General features: G+C 41.9%; 1 protein-coding gene across 2 annotated transcripts in view; it reads right to left on the reverse strand.

The window, feature by feature from the left end:
• Positions 1–14,358, reverse strand: part of LOC124805273 — a 116,408-nt gene extending 102,050 nt beyond the window's left edge. For both annotated transcript variants that reach the window (XM_047265784.1, XM_047265782.1), the window contains exon 1: positions 14,313–14,358. The gene's annotated coding sequence lies outside the window, so the exon portion shown is untranslated. The remainder of the gene's footprint in view (positions 1–14,312) is intronic.
• Between the last annotated feature and the right edge of the window lie 1,842 nt (positions 14,359–16,200).

Here is a 16,200-nt window from a genome sequence, read left to right on the forward strand (position 1 = left end):
TAGAGAAAGCTTTTGATATTGTTGACTGGAATACTCTCTTTCAAATTCTGAAGGTGGCAAGGGTAAAATACAGTGAGCGGAAGGCTATTTGCAATATCTACAGAAACCAGATGGCAGTTATAAGAGTCGAGGGGAATGAAACGGAAGCAGTGGTTGGGAAGGGAGTAAGACAGGGTTGTAGCCTATCCCCGATGTTATTCAATCTATATATTGAGCAAGCAGTAAAGGAAACAAAAGAAAAATTTGGAGTAGGAATTAAAATCCATGGAGAAGAAATAAAAACTTTGAGGTTCGCCGATGACATTGTAATTCTGTTCGAGACAGCAAAGGACCTGGAAGAGCAGCTGAACGGAATGTACAAGGTCTTGAAAGGAGGATATAAGATGAATGTCAACAAAAGCAAAACGAGAATAATGGGATGTTGTCGAATTAAATCGGGTGACGCTGCGGGAATTAGATTAGAAAATGAGACGCATAAAGTAGTAAATGAGTTTTGCTATTTGGAGAGCAAAATAACTGATGATGGTCGAAGTAGAGAGGATATAAAATGTAGACTGGTAATGGCAAGGAAACTGTTTCTGAAGAAGAGAAATTTGTTAACATCGTTTACAGATTTAAGTGTCAGGAAGTCATTTCTGAAAGTATTTGTATGGAGTGTAGCCATGTATGGAAGTGGAACATGGGCGATAAATAGTTTAGACAAGAAGAGAATAGAAGCTTTCGAAATGTGGTGCTACAGAAGAATGCTGAAGATTAGATGGGTAGATCACATAACTAATGAGGAGGTATAGAATAGAATTGGGGAGAAGAGAAATTTGTGGCACACCTTGACTAGAAGAAGGGATCGGTTGGTAGGGCATATTCTGTGGCATAAAGGGATCATCAATTTAGTATTGGAGGGCAGCGTGGAGTGTAAAAATTGTAGAGGGAGACCAAGAGATGAATACACTAAACAGATTCAGAAGGATGTAGGTTGCAGTAGTTACTGGGAGATGAAGAACCTTTCACAGGAGAGAGTAGCATGGAGAGCTGTATCAAACAGTCTCTGGACTGAAGATCACAACAACAACAACAAAGTCTAGGGACCGATCACCTATGCAGTTTGGTCCCTTATGAATTCACACACATTTGAGCATTTCTAATACGGTGTTTATTTTTTATTTGTAACTGGGCAAAAAACCGAGAGATCAAGTATACATAGAAGCAGTGCTAAAAGTTTTGGTTTTTAAATAATCCATTTTGAAAAAACGAGTAATCTTTAACCCTAAAATTTTCATTGCTTGACAGATTAGGTTACTGTAGAAAATTTGAACAGTAATAAGTGGCATTTCAATAACAATGCTAACAGAAACGAGCAACAAACACATGGCATAAAATTGGTACAGATTTGCTGAGACAATAATGTACCTCTTAGCACGTGGCGCGGCCTACTGAACGGTACGCACGTACATGTAGAGTGCGAGACTTACCCCATCAGTTCTACATGGTAGTTTCTTGCTGTTGTCGTCGGACATTAGTTGTAATACAGAATGGCACCGTACCTATTCTGCCAGTATTTTAAAAAGTGCGGTATCAATGAAGTACAATGCCCCGTTTGCCTTAAAAGATTAAAAATGGGACGAGCCAGAATAAGCTTGAAACATCAAAATGGTTCAACATGGCTGTGAGCACTATGGGACTGAACATCTGAGGTCATCAGTCCCCTAGAACTTAGAACTACTTAAACCTAACTAACCTAAGGAGATCACACACATCCATACCCGAGGCATGATTCGAACCTGCGACCGTAGCGGTCGCGCGGTTCCAGACTGAAGCGCCTAGAACCGCTCGGCCACACAGGCCGGCTTGCAACATCATACAAGGAGAAAAACTTAACAATTCACATAGTTTAAAGTAAAAGTAGAAAGTAGTTGAACTGTTTCCTGTGTCTGCATAATATGCCTTTATCTGCTTAAGCTTTTGAAAACGGACGAATTAACATGATAAATATACACTGAAGAGCCAAAGAAACTGGTACACCTGCCTAATATCGTGTAGAGGCCCCGTGAGCACGCAGAAGAGCCACAACACGACGTGGCGTGGACTCGACTAATATTTGAAGTAGTGCTGGAGAGAACTGACTCCATGAATCCTGCAGGGCTGTTCATAAATCCGTAAGAGTACGAGGGAGTGCAGATCTCTACTGAACAGCATGTTGCAAGGCATCCCAGATATGCTCAATAATGTTCATGTCTGGGGAGCTTGGTGGCCAGCGGGATTGTTTAAACTCTGTTGCAATTCTGGACGTGTGGGATGTGGCATTGTCCTGCTGGAATTTAGCAAGTCCGGCGGAATACACAATGGACATGAATGGATGCAGGATGTTTACATAGGTGTCACCTGTCAGAGTCTTATCTAGACGTATCAGGGGTCCCATATCACTCCAACTGCACACGCCTGACGCCATTACGGAGCCTCCACCAGCTTGAACAGTCCCGTGCTAATATGCAGGGTCCATGGATTCATGAGGTTGTCTCCATACTCGCACACGTCCATCCGCTCGATACAATTTGAAACGAGACTCGTCGGACAAGGCAATGTGGTTCCAGCCATCAACAAACCAACATCGGTGTTGACGGACCCAGACGGGGCGTAAAGCTTTGTGTCGTGCAGTCATCAAGGGTACACGAGTGGGCCTTCGGCTCCGGAAGCCCTTACTGATGATGATTCGCTGAACGGTTCGCACGCTGACACTTGTGGATGGCCCAACATTGAAATCTACAGCAATTTAAGGAAGGGTTGCACTTCTGTCACGTTGAACGATTCTCTTCAGTCGTCGCTGGTCCCGTTCTTGCAGGATCTTTTTCCGGCCGCAGCGACGTTGGAGATTTAATTTTTTACCGGATTCCTGATATTCACGGTACACTCGTGAAATGGTCGTATGGGAAAATCCCTACTTCATCGCTACCTCGGTGTGTCCCATTGCTCGTGCACAGACTTTAGCACTACGTTCAAAGTCACTTAAATCTTGATAACCTGTCATTGTAGCAGCGGACATGGGTGTGTATGTTCGTCCTTAGGATAATTTAGGTTAAGTAGTTTGTAAGCTCAGGGACTGATCACCTTAGCAGTTAAGTCCCATAAGATTTCACACACATTTGAACATTTTTTTGAACTTGTTACCTTATATAGGCGTTTCCGATCGCAGCGCCGTATTTTGCCTGTTTACATATTTCTGTACTTGAATACGCAAGCCTATACCAGTTTCTTTGGCGCTTTAGTGTAGTTCTTCAGCCTCGGTTTTCACCCTTTAGCATTGGCTATACGTAACACCCAAATAGTGGTACGTTCCTCGATTATAATATGATTTTTGAGCAGAGTTTCAAAAAATTAAAAAATTAGACACAGTGGGAGAATACCGGTGATTTTTTTCTAGTATTCTATTTATCACTTTCAAAGAAAAGCAGCATATGGTGGACGGACAGGGGTTCCTTTTATTTACCTATTTAATTTAATATCTTCATTCTACGTATCTTGAAATTGAGGGAGTCAGAATTTTTCAGTCATTGTTCGATTTCTACGTTTAATACAGGAAATATCGGAAATAAAGAACCGAAAATTGGTTATTTCAAAAACCGGTTATTTTCAGAGGTTTCAGCACTCAGGATAAACCGGCGTTGAAAAAAAAAAAACGATATAACGGTTGTTTCAGCGATACCGGTGGTACTTTAGGGCCAGATAATCTAAGAATATTGTCGTTGGTGGTTTTATGACACCGCTAGGAACGTAAGTACGACCATATGGGATATCAAACGAAATTTGTGACTGGACTGAGAATATCATGGTAGGAAGGAAGCAGCAAGATATCTTGTATGGTGAATCATCAACAGACGTAGAAGCAACTTCAAGCGTGCCCAAGGGAAGTCTGATGGCACCCTTCCTGTTCATACTTTTTATTAATGACCATGTGCCGGCTGCTGTGGCCGAGCGGTTCTAGGCTCTTCAGTCTGGAACCGCGTGACCGCTACGGTCGCAGGTTCAAATGGCTCTGAGCACTATGGGACTTAACATCTATGGTCATCAGTCCCCTAGAACTTAGAACTGCTTAAACCTAACTAACCTAAGGACATCACACACATCCATGCCCGAGGCAGGATTCGAACCTGCGACCGTAGCAGTCGCGCGGCTCCGGACTGAGCGCCTAGAACCGCTAGACCACCGCGGCCAGCGGTCGCAGGTTCGAATCCTGCCTCGGGCATGGATGTGTGTGATGTCCTTAGGTTAGTTGGTTCAAATGGTTCAAATGGCTCTGAGCACTATGGGACTTCACATCTGAGGTCATCAGTCCCCTAGAACTTAGAGCTACTTAAACCTAACTAACCTACGGACAGCACACACATCCATGCCCGAGGCAGGATTCGAACCTGCGACCGTAGCAGTCGCGCGGCTCCGGACTGAGCGCCTAGAACCGCTAGACCACCGCGGCCAGCGGTCGCAGGTTCGAATCCTGCCTCGGGCATGGATGTGTGTGATGTCCTTAGGTTAGTTGGGTTTACGTAGTTGTTGTAGGGGACTGATGACCTCAGATGTTAAGTCCCATAGTGCTCAGAGCCATTCGAACCACTTGAATGACCAGGTAAATAATATTAATAGTAACCTCAGACTTCTCGCAGACGATGCAGCTATTTATAATGAAGTACTGTCAGAAGAAAGCTTCACAAATATTCAATCAGATCTTGATGAGATTTTAAAGACGTGCAAAAACTGAATACTTGCTTTAAACGTTCAAAAATGTAAAACAGTGCATTTTACAAGGCAAAAAACTGTAATATCCTATGAATTCAAAGTCAGTGAGTCACAATTGGAATCGGCCAACCCGTACGAATAACTGAATGCATTAATTTGTATAGGATGTGAAATGGAACGATTACATAGGCTAAGACGTATGTAAAGCAGTGTTCAGTCTACGACAGATTTGTAGAATACAGAGAAAATGCAACCAGTCCACACAGGAAACAGCTTACAGGACACTCGTGCGACGCTTCCGAGGATACTGCCGAAGTGTGACGCCAAAGTAGACGCCAATTAACCTGTGTAACACAGCTTAATAAATCCTGACGGAGCCCCAGTAGAACCCGGGCAGCGGCAGATGGTGAGGCGGATGGCGCCCGACTCTTGGTCGCGCTGTGTGTAACAATTCGTAGCCGACATTGCGCCTCCTGTTAGAGATGGCAAAAACCAACCGGTTAAAACCGAACCGGTATTGTAGTTCTGAATAACCACTATTTTTTTGTATTTGTTTGGTCTCGGTTATGACAGTTCCTTTTTTCATTTTTTTCTAGAAAATTGGGTAAAAAAACCGGCATATCAATTATCTAGTTCTAAAATATTTGACTTTTAAATAAAACTATTTTTACAAACGAATAACATTTATTTATGACATTTCCACTGCTTTGAGATATTGGGTCTTAATACGAGAACGGGAAAAGCGATAAGCGATATTTTAATAACACCGTAAACAGTTAGAAACAAGCAACAAAAACATGAAGTAAGAATCGGAATGTAGACAGTACGCGTGTATGTGCGATGTATAATACTTGCCCCCAACTGGTCCGTATGACAGTTTCTCACTGTCGTCCTCGGACATTGGTTGCATTGCAGAATGGCACCGTTCCTAGTTTTGAAGTATGGTTCAAATGGCTCTGAGCACTATGGGACTTAACAGCTGTGGTCATCAGTCCCCTAGAACTTAGAACTACTTAAACCTAACTAACCTAAGGACATCACACACATCCATGCCCGATTCAGAATTCGAACCTGCGACCGTAGCAGTCACACGGTTCCGGACTGCGCGCCTAGAACCGCGAGACCACCGCGGCCGGCGTTTGGAAGTATTTTATGAAGAGTGGTAGCAGTGAAATATTTACAACGATCCATTTCCTTTAGAAGAATAAAACCGGGAGGAGGCACAACAAACTTGCGACGTCATACAAGGAGAGAAAACATCGACTATGTCCCTTGGATGAGAAGATAAATTTGTTTGGTATACCCATAAACATTATTTGGAATAATAACTGAACCCTTATTTTAGTGCTTGCTTCAATGTGAAAAACTGATACCATTCAAAAGTGACGATGCAGGAGAGTCACGAACTTGCGACATTTCGCCGACGCCGTCGCTCCGCCCTTCTCCTTCATCTTCGCCAACTGAAACCGATTTCTGCTACAGACTCAACTTCACATTGATCGAGATCTTCTTGTGCTTCACCTTCGTTAGAAGTTTTCAATCTTTGTTTGGAGTCTACGTTTACTGGCGGAAATACAGTGGAATCTGGCTATAACAGTATTATATTCACTCCTAAGCTTATATGAATAGAGTATTCAGGGTGGTCCATTGATAGTGAGCGAGCCAAATATCTCACGAAATAAGCATCAAACGAAAAAACTACAAAGAACGAAACTCGTCTAGCTTGAAGGGGGATGGCGCTATGGTTGGCCCGCTAAATGGCGCTGCCATAAGTCAAACGGATATCAACTGAGTTTTTTTAAAAATAGGAAACCCCATTTTTATTACATATTCGTGTAGTACGTAAAGAAATATGAATGCTTTAGTTGGACCACTTTTTTCGCTTTCTGATAGATGGCGCTGTAACAGTCACAAACGTATAAGTACGTGGTATCACGTAACGTTCCAGTCAGTGCGGACGGTATTTGCTACGTGATACATTACCCGTGTTAAAATGGACCGTTTACCAATTGCGGAAAAGGTCGACATCACGTTGATGTATGGCTAGTGCGATCAGAATGCCCAACGGGCGTGTGCTATGTATGCTGCTCGGTATCCTGGACGACATCATTCAAGTGTCCGGACCGCTCGCCGGATATTTAAGAAAACAGGAAGTGTTTAGCCACATGTGAAACGTCAATCACGACCTGCAACAAATGATGATGCCCAAGTAGGTGTTTTAGCTGCTGTCGCGGCTAATCCGCACATCAGTAGCAGACAAATTGCTCGAGAATCGGGAATCTCAAAAACGTCGGTGTTGAGAATGCTACATCAACATCGATTGCACCCGTACCATATTTCTATGCACCAGGAATTGCATGGCGACGACTTTGAACGTCGGGAACAGTTCTGCCACCGGGCACTAGAGAAATTACGGGACGATGGCAGACTTTTTTCACGCGTTCTATTTAGCGACGAAGCGTCATTCACCAACAGCGGTAACGTAAATCGGCATAATAGTCTATGCACTATTGGGCAACGAAAATCCACGATGGCTGCGACAAGTGGAACATCAGCGACCTTGGCAGGTTAATGTATGGTGCGGAATTATGGGAGGAAGGATAACTGGCCCCCATTTTATCGATGGCAATCTAAATGGTACAATGTATGCTGATTTCCTACGTAATGTTCTACCGATGTTACTACAAGATGTTTGACGGCATGACAGAATGGCGATGTACTTCCAACATGATGGATGTCCGGCGCATAGCTCGAGTGCGGTTGAAGCGGTATTGAATAGCATATTTCATGACAGGTGCATTGGTCGTCGAAGCAGCACCTTCACCGTATTTCTTTCTGTGGGGACAGTTGAAGGATATTTCTATCGTAACCGACCGACAACGCCTGCCAACATGCGTCAGGGAACATTACGGAAGGCGAACTACTCGCTGTTGAGAGGAATGTCGTTACACGTATTGACAAATGCAGTGAGGTTGACGGACATCATTTTGAGCATTTATTGCATTAATGTGGTATTTACAGGTAATCACGCTGTAACAGCATGCGTTCTCAGAAATGATAAGTTCACAAAGGTACATGTATCACATTGGAACAACTGAAATAAAATGTTCAAACGTACCTACGTTCTGTATTTTAATTTAAAAAACCTACCTGTTACCAACTGTTCGTCTAAAATTGTGGTTGGTTGGTTGGTTTTTGGGGGAGGAGACCAGACAGCGAGGTCATCGGTCTCATCGGATTAGGGGCGGATGGGGAAGGAAGTCGGCCGTGCCCTTTGAAAGGAACCATCCCGGCATTTACCTGGAGCGATTTAGGGAAATCACGGAAAACCTAAATCAGGATGGCCGGACGCGGGATTGAACCGTCGTCCTCCCGAATGCTCTAAAATTGTGAGCCATATGTATGTGACCATTACAGCGCCATCTATCGCAAAGCGAAAAAAGTGGTCCAACTAAAACATTCATATTTCTTTACGTACTACACGAATATGTAATAAAAAATAGGGGTTCCTATTTTAAAAATACGCAGTTGATATCCGTTTGACCATTGGCAGCGCCATCTAGCGGGCCAACCATAGCGCCATCTGGTTCCCCCTTCAAGCTAGACAAGTTTCGTTCTTTGTAGGTTTTTCGTTTGATGCTTATTTCGTGAGATATTTGGCACGGTCACGATCAGTGGACCACCTTGTATGTAGCAGTATGTCGAGGACACACCAAACTTCTTTATTTAGGAGTGAAGCAATCAGTGATTTTACTCTGATGTCTATTTATCCAATGCACACTTTAAAATTACGTGAAATGTTAATTATCTCATATGCAGTTTCACTGCTCCTTCCCCTAGCTTCATAGCACATGTTCACAATTCTAATTTCTTCTAAAGCGTAACTCACAGTAGGGATAAGCACTTTATTTCTTTCTTCTTCATCTTATTCGCTCACATCATGATCACTGTGGCCTTGATTCTTCATTTCATGTACAATCTCGTCTTCAGTTTGCGCTTCGGTTGTAACAATGTCATCAAATGTTGTATGCTTTTCATAGTCGCACTGATTGAGAATATCTCAGTTACTGCAACTTCTGGCAGCAATGCAGTGTCATCGAACCTGTCTTCAGTTTTGGCAGCATTTACTCTTTCAGTCGTGATTCCAGCATGACAGATGGTTTGGGCAGTGACGCGGCTCCAAGCCTTGGTAATGCGTCCGATCGCATCCATCAGTGTAACAGAATAACCCTGCTTTTTCTCAATCCATTGTATCATTTTCAGTAACATAAGTTTACGATAGTGGCATCTCAGACTCCTAATTACCCCTTGGTGCATGGGCTGCAAAAACCTTGTCGTATTTGCAGGAAGAAAATCAAGCTTAATGTTCTCCTCGCCAGTGCAGGATATGCTGGACAGTTGTCAACACGAACCAGTGTCTTCCCTTTCTGACTTCTAAGCTCCCGATCCCAACGCCTTATTTCAGCTTTAACGAGTTTGGAGGTCATCCAGGATTTTTTTATTAACACTGTAGTGCACTATCAGATTTTTCACATCCTTAAAACACCCAGGATTTTTTTATTTAATTATCACGAGCAATTTTTTCTTTCCGCCTGCGTTAGCACAAATCAGAACTGTTATTCGTCCTTTTGATAACTTACCACTACCACATTGTTCGCCCTTTAATTTCAGAGGTTCGTAAAGTGTCAGTTTAAAGAAAATTACAGTCTCGTTGCGTTAAAGATGTCACAGTCTGCATACCCGTGACGAATTGTAGGCGACACGGTAGTGAGCCATTGTCGGATTGTTTCAGTGTTCACACTATAGGCATCATCGCTCACTTTACCAAAACTAATGCCCTGACGTTTATTTATTTATTAATTTATTTATTTATTTAACCTGACCAGATGAACGCCAGCAGGTACTCTCTTACATCGGACCAGTGCTCCACACAAGCAGCATTTTACACATCATAGTTACATCATGACAGTAGTTTGAATAAGAAAAATAGCTTAATCTAGTGACAATATGAATAAATAATGATGACTAAGACCTAATAAAGTAAATACTGGCAGTATTTTTACGACACATGCTATACATAAAAATTACGATAAAAGCAATAATAATACTGGTATCAGTAAAAGGAAAAATGAAATAGTAATGGTAAACATGAGAAAAATTGGCAATTGCAATGAAGATTTGTGCAGATGTACATTAATATATTGGTGTATAAGGTAGCTGTTTACTGGTACAGCGAGTTTTGGGGCAGGGAGATTTAAGAAGGCGGCATCAGTTAAGAAAAAACTGGGAACTGAAGAAGATCTAGTAGGAAAGAAGGAAATAATGGGGTGAAGTACATTCATGTGCTTAAGCAGATACGTCATTAACTGTTTTCTGAAGCCGGACGTGGTTTTAAGTTCTTTAATATAACGAGGGAGGTTATTCCACAGTCGGGTTACTGCTACTGTAAAGAACTTCGAGAAGGTGACTGAGCGATGTAGTGGAACAGAGAGGATTTTATTATGATGGGAACGTGTGTTTCTGTCATATTGTTCAGACATGAGCGTTAAGGACGAGGACAGATGTGAGGGACAGCGTACATTTATAAGACAGTAGATGAGACAGAGTGTATGGAAATCTCTGTGTTTGTCTGCACGCAGCCAGGACATTTGTGCATATGCTGGTGAGATATGATCAAAAAGTCGAACGTCACAGATATATCGGACGCAGGCATTCATGGTCACCGAAGTCGCGAATTTTCCTGAGAGAGACCTTGTAGAGAATATCGCTTTAGTCAATGATTGGGAGTATAAGCGTTTGTACTGATTTCTTTTACAGATCGAAAGGAAAGAGTTTTTATATTTTTGAAGAGCATGAAGGGATGCTGATGCTTGTTTGCACACTGCAGCTACGCGCTCTGTCCAATTTAGATTTTCGTCTATTATTACTCCCAAACTCTTTGCTGAGGGAGAGAAGTTGATATTTGTTCCATTTAGGAGTAGAGATGGTACGGATTCCCGATGTTTTGGGCTAATGATCTTAGAGTGACCAACAAGTACCGCTTGGGTTTTAGATAGGTTGAGTTATAGTCCTATGTTCTGTGCTCATTTTGAAAGTGCGTCGTAGTGAGGGAAATGCAATATAAATTAGGGTAATTGCTGGTAATGCTGTTCAAATAGTTTCAATTAAGTGACATGAAGTATATTTCGGTTTGTGCAAGCAATAAATAGTATATATCTTAGGGCTTAGCCTTAGAATATGTAGTCCATGACCAGCTCACCAACTACCTAACTACTAATAACCTACTAGACTAATACCAATCGGGTTTCCGTAAACATCGAAGCACAAAATCCGCATTGATGAAGGTGACATATGACCTGAAATTTGGCATGGATAGACAAGCAGCGACCATCATTTGCTTCTTAGATTTCAGCAAAGCATTTGATACTGTCGACTTCAACATCTTAAGTTGCTTGAATCTGTCAGTCCAAATTCCTCATCTTTTAATATATTGTCGAATTCTTCTGCTTTCACCATAAGGAGAGAGCCACTAATGGGTGCACTGATGCTCCTATGTTGTGTAAACCACTTAAGCAGCGCTTCATCCACGTCGCTCCGCTCAGCTTCTGGTAACCACTTATTTTTAGATCCATTTTGTTCAAACGCAGTAACAACTTTATCCTTGTTCTTCCAATCGCTTCGAGAGTGGAATTTACGAGGCCAAATTGACGACACGCATCGACTTCTTTAGCTCCATTCTCGATTTCATGACTCACATTCACTTTTTCTTCCACCGTTAAAACTTTCCTTTTATTGTACATGCTATTCTAAAATGCGTGCACTTCGTAACAATTTCTTATGGAAAACAACATAACGTGTGCTGCTGAGGAGTTCTGTGATTGTCACCGCTATTGCAGTATGACTGTCGTAAGGTAACAACGATGTGAGGAGTCTATACTTATTGTTGCCAAGTTGCCATATTACAACAGATCTCTTTCTGCAGTAACCTCATTCTGAAAAATCTTGTTGCTAACTGAAGTTGAAAATGACATTATGTATGAGGTACACACATATACATTTGTCGCTAGCATGAGAAGTATGTTTCTTACGAGGAATATGACCATACCACAGAAATCACGACGGTGTACACGAGCTGTCCCACTGTAATATTATGGCAATATGGTAATATTATAAGGAAGTTCAACTATAACATCAGTAAAAAAAACAAAAATTTGTTATTTCATTAACCGATTTTTTAACAGTTTTAACAGTCGGGCAAAACTGGAGACAAAAAAAGATGTAATTTAAAACAGGTTGTTTCAGCTATAACGGCCTTCTCTACCTCCTGCCCTCTGTCGGTAGCCATGTAGTCTGCACAAGGAAGGGTCTTCGCATAGTCTTCACAACGCAGTTTTCAAATTTCTTGGTTATCTGTACTCCACAACAGCGCTTTGCATGCTTCTGCTGTGTGCCGAGTCCAATACTACTTCCGTCTGCTACCTGTATCTTGGTTGTCCCTCTGCTCGGCATTGGGAATTTAGATGATAGCGATGTTCTTCAACGTCCTGGAAGAATAACTCCGCGATTCTAGTTCAGGAGGAGAAGTTGATGATTCTGATACTGATCCAGGCCGAATGCTCAGGTAAGTAATACATAAAAGAAAATTATGTGGTGGAGGATTTAAAACACTGTATCGGCTAAATGAATATTCGTAAAACAACTATTGGAATAACAAGTACCATAAAAAAGTCACACCCAACATGTGTCTGCAAAGCGTGTTCCGATATCAGTAAAAAGGGAACGTGCCGAAACGATACATCATAGTGGTGTCCAAATTGAGATGTAGCTTTTTGTATTCCAGACTGTTTTAAAACAAACCACGCTTTGTCAAATTATGTGTAAGAACGGCGTATACAAGTTTTTCTTTGGAATAAAAACGTGAACCAGTAAAATATTTTGTATGTCTGCTACTGTTAATATTTCACAATAAGTTTTTTAAGATTATAGAAACCAGTTTCCACCGTTTCAAATGGTTCAAATGGCTCTGAGCACTATGGGACTTAACATCTGAGGTCATCAGTCCCCTAGAACTTAGAACTACTTAAACCTAACTAACCTAAGGACATTACACACATCCATGCCCGAGGCAGGATTCGAACCTGCGACCGAAGCGGTCGCGCGGTTCCAGAATTAAGTGCCTAGAACCGCTCGGTCACTTCAGCCGGCCCGTTTCAAATGAAACGACATGTTCTATTGCATTAACAGTTACAGAGATACGATTTTCCAAAAATCTGTTAAAAACAACAGTAAAAACTGCCCCATCCCAGGTGACTGAGGTCAGTCACGAACGTAAGTTCCAAGAGCCAGTATTGAGCGAGGAATTCAGGAACATTGCACAACACATCTACGAATCGCTGTTGTACGGACCGTGAAGACAAGGTTAAGTTACTTACAAGACGCACGGAGGTGTTTAAACAGTCATTCATCCCACCCTGGATCCTTTAATGGAACGGGAAGATGCCCCGATAAGTGGTACCATGGCAAGTACTGTTTGCCATGCATTTCACCTTGCTTTGCATTGTAGAGATGTACAAGGATAATCCCAAAAGTAAGGTCTCCTATTGTTTTATAAGTACATAGACCTGTTTATTTCTACAATGGTTTACATCAGTTTACAGCTTGAACATTTAGCTATTTTTCGACATAATCACCATTTCTGTCGATGCATTTTTGTAGACGCTGTGGCAGTTTTTGTATGCCCATGTCATGCGCTGCTCAGAAAGTTATGAACTTCTTCTTTCACCTCGTCGTCGGAGCTGAATCGCTGGGACCACAATTAAGGCTGACAGGTACTTTGGGACTCTGAAAAAAGTTAAACGGGCAATTCAGAACCGGAGAAGAGGAATGTTGAGCGTACCCATTCTCCGTGACAACGCTCGCCCACATATTGCTCGGCAAACTGTTGTTCTCCTGCAACAGTTTCAGTGAACCTTAATCACCCACCCACCCCATAGTCCTGACTTGGAGCCCAGTGACTATCACCTGTTTCCTAAGTTAAAAGAACATTTGACCGGAAAGCGATTCAGCTCTGACGAGGAGGTGAAAGAAGAGGTTCATAACTTTCTGAACCGCATGACGGCGAGCTGGTATGACATGGGCATACAAAAACTGCCACAGCGTCTACAAAAATGCATAGACAGAAATGGTAATCATGTCGAAAAATAGCTAATGTTGAAGCTGTAAGCTGTTGCAAATCATTGTAGAAATAAACAGGTCTATGTACTTATAAAAAATAGGAGACCTTACTTTTGGGATTACCCTCGTGTATGTGGTTAAACTGGAGCACCCACTCCCCGACTAAATTAATCTACAACATGAGGAAGGCCGCTGCAAAACGGACGAAACATCGGATATTTTAGTATTTCAGCATTTTAAGTATAAGATGACGCGGCAGTTCACGCAGAGTATTTCTAATGATGTCTCTGCAAGTTTTTCGACATCGGTACGACACCTCCACGCGTTGTTCAACAACGAGGTACGGCGGTACTCGGACATTTCCGGAGTAGAATTCGCATGAGCGCTGTGGTTAAACGCCGTAGGTAGCTCACCTGGTAGGCTGAGGGCGCGGCGTGCACCTGCAGTGACGGTAGCTCGCAATCCACTGACGAAGGTGGCTGTTCCGTTTGTAGTTACGCGCGGGATGGCGCGCATGCGCATCGACTTCTGCGCGTTCGCTGGTAGTTGCTGTGTGTTTCGCACGCCACGATTTCCGCCTTGCGGCAAATCACTCTGTGCCGTGACTGCTTTTTCACAGGTTCCGCCCACGTGCCAGATCCGGCAGCTAGATATTGACAGTCCGACTTCATTACTTACCATTTTCATCTACAAGAGAGTGTGTCAAATTCACAAATCTTTAACATAATGCAGCGCTTTAGCAACCATGAATTGATCAGGCAATAAGAAATTCAACCTTCAGTTGCAAGGTAAAAAAAAAAAAAAAAAATTAATTTTTGTAAAGTATCACGATTTTCCTTATTATGAAATCATTAGATTGGTGATGTATTTAAATGTATGTCAGTATGGGTTAATTTATAGCTTCTGAATAAGATACCATTATTGGCATCTAAACCTAGGTAAACTAAAAAAATTTTACCTTGCAACTGAAGGCTGAATTTCTTATTGTCTGTGTCAAATTCGTTTCTAGAATTAGTTTTCTAATTAACACTGTACCTTTTATACATATAAAAAATTCTGTTTTCCAGTTCCTGTGATTTTTCATGTAGACTTGTCATTCGATTAAAAAAAAAAAGTATTCCCTCATCGTTTTTATTTTTATATAAGATAACATTGGAGATGAAACAAATACCTTTTTTATGCAGCGTGAGTCAGAAGCAAACGTACATGCTTTGAGGGGTGGTAGTACTCGTGATGCTGAATAGAAAACTTCATTTGGAGTTAAGCCCTATTCCGAATGTTTTCCGAGACAGGACACATTTAATAGTCATTGATATTTACTTTCTGTACTTTCAAACATTGTCACTGTTTACAACGTACCATAGTAGTGTACAGCAAGTTGAGAACAGTTTGATACGGGACACTTGTTGTCCATCAAGTCGGGAAACTACCTCAAATTGGCCAACAAAAACTACGTAACACACAGCGTATGCGCGTCGCGCAAGTTTTTCAACATTCTCACGCTCTCTTCGCACAAACTGTTAGTTCTAGAGAAAAAATGAATATGAAATTTTTGTAGGAAATTTAATGTAGTTTAATTTTGTACTGCGACACGTCTTAATTGGAGATTGCGGTTTTCGAGTTATTCAAGAGAAACGTAAAAAAGTGATATTAAATGTGTTCTATCTCGGAAACCATTCGAAATAGGGCATACGTTCATAAAAAGTTGTTTGTTCAGTATCACGAGTACTGTCACCCCTCAAAGCATGTAACTTTCCTCCTGACTCATCCTGTATACAGGGCGGCCATTGATAGTGACCGGGCCTAATATCTCACGAAATAAGCATCAAACGAAAACACTACAAAGAACGAAACTTGTCTAGCTTGGAGGGGAAAACCAGATGGCGCTATAGTTGGCCCGCTAGATGGCGCTGCCATAGGTCAAATGGATCTCAACTGCGTTTTTTTAATAGGAACCACCATTTTTTATTACATATTCGTGCAGTACGTAAAGAAATATGAATGTTTTAGTTGGACCACTTTTTTCGCTTTGTGATACATGGTGCTGTAATAGTCACAAACGTATAAGTACGTGGTATCACGTAACATTCCGCCAGTGCGGACGGTAATTGCATCGTGATACAATACCCGTGTCAAAATGGACCGTTTACCAATTGCGGAAAAGGTCGATATCGTGTTGATGTATGGCTATTGTGATCAAAATGCCCAACGGGCGTGTGCTATGTATGCTGCTCGGTATCCTGGACGACATCATCCAAGTGTCCGCACCGTTCGCCGGATAGTTACGTTATTTAAGGAAAC

Source organism: Schistocerca piceifrons, chromosome 7 (assembly GCF_021461385.2).
Source record: "Schistocerca piceifrons isolate TAMUIC-IGC-003096 chromosome 7, iqSchPice1.1, whole genome shotgun sequence".
NCBI classification, from domain to species: Eukaryota; Metazoa; Arthropoda; class Insecta; order Orthoptera; family Acrididae; genus Schistocerca; species Schistocerca piceifrons.